Here is a 3,884-nt window from a genome sequence, read left to right on the forward strand (position 1 = left end):
AGCAGCAGCAGAACCAGAAGAAGAAGAAGAAAAGTAACAGTCAGTTTTTTTTTGTCTGCTTCGAGGTGTAGAGGTCAGAGGCTGTATTATATTTGGTTAGATGACCGGCCTGCTATCCTTGGTGGAACCTGCATATGAATGAATGTGATTATGAGTGACAGGTAAGAGATCATTAATTTGAATTAGGAATAGGGTTGGAGCCAGAACTGATCCTTGTGGCGCACCGGCGTCAATCGAGTGGAAATCGGAATCATCGACTTTTACTCTTATCTTTCTGTCACTGATGTATGAGGAAATTAGAGGAACAAAAAATAATAGTCCCTAACAAGAGAGTCTGGATAGCAAGGAACGCTGCCACACTTTGTCAAAAGTTTTAGAAATATCAAGAACAACTGCATGAGTTTCTCCATGTTCGTAAATTGACCGATGGATGGTGTGAGTCAAGAGACTGAGAATATCAGCCCTGGGTCATTCGCATCAAAAACCATAATGTATGTCACTAATTAAGTTGTTGGATTCAAGATGTTAAACAACGTGCGTATCAAATACAGTCTCAAATACTTTACCAAGAAAAGATGTGATAGCTATTGGTCTGTAATCAGAGGGGGTCAGAGGAACTTCCATTCTTCGGAACTGGGAGGATATTGGCTTCTTTCCAAGAATTAGGGAATAAAGAAGTACGTATGCATAGTAATGAACAATTTAGCTAGAACAGAAGCTGATTCTGGGGAACACTTTTTCAAAACAATTGGAAAAATTCCATCTGGACCTGGAGCTTTGTTGGTTGGTAAATTATCTAGGATGGATATAAAGTATCGAGTCTGTATCTTAATTGGATCAATTTCGAAAAAGTCAAGTTCTAGTAAAGGCACGTTCTGACTGACTTCCTCTAAGGTAGAATTTCTGGCAAATGTACTGGCAAGGATGTTCGCTGTACCATGAGGGTCATTAATAGCCTTACCATCTGAAGATATGAGTAGAGGAATGGGTGATGTCTTGTTAAAGTTATTATTGAAAGAACTGAGAGTTGACCAGAATATTCCATTGTTATTAGAATTATTTAATTGTTTGGATGCTTGGTTGTGAAGAAAGTTTGATTTAGTGAGAGTTTTTATTGCTTTTGCATGGTTTCTAGCAATTTTAAATTGACTGAGCGATTCAGTTGTTTTTTATTTTACGTAAAAGTCATATGTTAAGGATTTTTGGGTCGTTGCTCTAGCACAATTGCTATCAAACCATTATGGGGAGTCAAATCTTTTAGTGAATTGTTGACTGGGTATGAACAATTCTGTATCAGCTTGTATTAATTCATTAATGTAGGACTGGGTAGAATTGATGTCATAATAATAATAATAATAATAATAATAATAATAATAATGATAATAATAATAATAATAATAATAATAATAATAAGAAGAAGAAGAAGAATGATAGCATGAAAAAAGCAACAAGAACAACAACAATATTAATAATAATAATAATAATAATAATAATAATAATAACAATAATAACCAAAATCATAATAATAATAATAATAATAATAATAATAATAGTAATAATAACAACAACAACAATAATGTTAATAATAACAACTAGAGCAGCACTCAGAGGGCGCATACCTCCGGCAATGCCGGATCCGGATCTGCCCCCAAATTTAATCGATCCTTTCTTGACCCACAGTCCACCCTTCCACAAAATTTCATTGAAATTCATTGAGAACTTTTGGAGATACTGTGCGATAGGATCCGGATCCGGATCCTCCTTTAAATATAAAGAATTCTTTCTTGGCGTATGACCCACCCTTCTACAGAATTTCATTGAAATTCATTTGATAACTTTTGGAGATACTATTCTGTACGATCCGGATCCGGATCCAGATCCCCCCCAAAATTTACTAAATTATTTTTTGGCTCATGACCCACCCTTCCACAATATTTCACTGAAATTCATTGAGAATTTTTGGAGATATTTTGTGAACAAACAAACGAATGATTCTGGATCACAACCAAAATCTAATCGACTGTTCATTGAGCCATACTCTACCCCTCCAAAAAATTTAATGGAAATCCGTTCATAACTTTTTTAGTAATCCTGATAAAAGAGAGACAGACAGACAGACAAACAAGCAAACCAACGTGGGGTAAAATATATACCTCGCGTAGGAGGTCAATAATAAAATAATAATAATGATGATAGTGGTCGATTTTTTTGTTTCCCCAAAGCGCCAGTTCTTCGAGGGAATTCACTAGGACTAAAAACTTCGAAATAACATTACCACTAGTAACTCAATAGTAGTACTACACCAGACCCGAGATTCATTCCTCGTGAAAGGAGGAGTGTTAACATTAAGTGGAACATTATTCAAAAATAACAATCTAATATACTGTCAGAGGAGACTGCCTTTCCAAGTTTTGGCGAATACATAGCGAACTGGAAAGCACCCAGAGAGTGCATACCTTCGCCAACATCAATAAGCTTTAAAATTTATTGTGATAAGTCTTTTTTCCCTAACAGACCTATACTTCTTTGATGTCACAGCGTCAGTCAGTTAATTCTTTAATTCTGCGATGATGCTTTGCCCCGTTACAGGATCTGAGGAAGCGCATACCTACGTCGACGCTAAAAAAAAATATAATAATAATAATAATAATAATAATAATAATAATAATAATTTGTTCCTTCGTACGGATCCGCATCCATTTCAAAATCTAATATTGTACTGTAATCTCTTCCATGACCCACTGTCCACCTATCCACCAAACTTCACTTAAATCCGATAACAACTTTTTGAATTCACTTGTCCACAACCAGACCAACAGACAGACAGATAGACACGGGTGAGTACATAACCTCCTCTAATGAACTGGCGGAGGTAAGGATTAGGCCATCCAAAGAACTCATCAGTTCTCTTAAAATTAGCTGTGTTTCGCTAGTTATTAAAATTCTTCAGGTAACTCAGGGAATATATTAGATTTCCAGCAAAAACATTTGCCGTAATATGTCACCACATTTTAGTCGAAAAGCTATGACGTTCCTGCTTAATATTCTGAAAAACTTTGTTGATTTCTCATCTTTAGGATTCAAAAGTCATTGCAGCTTTCTCGTTATGTATAATTATGGGGTCGATCAGCATTTATGTCAAAAACTTTACCTAGGTCCGATTAAGGGTCGTATTCCAAGATGCATCTTACGCTTCGTGGCGCCTTCTTCTTAGCGATTTGTTATGCCCTTTACACCTTGATGTTCTATGTTATTCATCCATATTTAGTACGGACATGCTGTGCATCAGTAACATACTAAAGAATACTTAGATGTAATATGCAAAATAAATCTCTGAGGAAGAGGTGCTACGAAGCCTCCTATTCCATCTAAAACACAGCCCCAGTCATACTACATTCTCAGACCTGGAACGAGACTTCTTCACCTCAACCCAGGAGGAGCTCTTCAAGAGCGGTGGTGAATCGCTTGCTGTGCTGCGGATGGCCTACTACCCCACTGTGCCCGCCACCGTTCCGCCCAACACCATCCGATGTGGTGCTCACACCGACTACGGCACCATCACACTGCTCTTTCAGGACGATATGGGAGGACTCCAGGTCAGCTTAGGTTAGATTAGCTGAGATGAGGTCATGGGAGGTCAGGATAAGAGTGCTTTAACTTAGGATAAGTAGCGTTAAGTGAGATTAAGATGGACTGCAACACCTAGGAAGACTCCGTGTTTGCTTGGGTTAGGTTAGATGAGGTGAGGTCCTGATAGATTAGGATATATTAGCTTAGGATGGTGGGTTAGGTAAGATTAGGATCATTTGCAACGCTTAGGAAGACTCCATGTATGACTGGATTAGGTTAGATGAGATGAGTTCATGGGCGGTTAGGATAAATTA

This window comes from Coenobita brevimanus, chromosome 20 (assembly GCF_032717465.1).
Source record: "Coenobita brevimanus isolate Jiangsu-jjx chromosome 20, ASM3271746v2, whole genome shotgun sequence".
NCBI classification, from domain to species: Eukaryota; Metazoa; Arthropoda; class Malacostraca; order Decapoda; family Coenobitidae; genus Coenobita; species Coenobita brevimanus.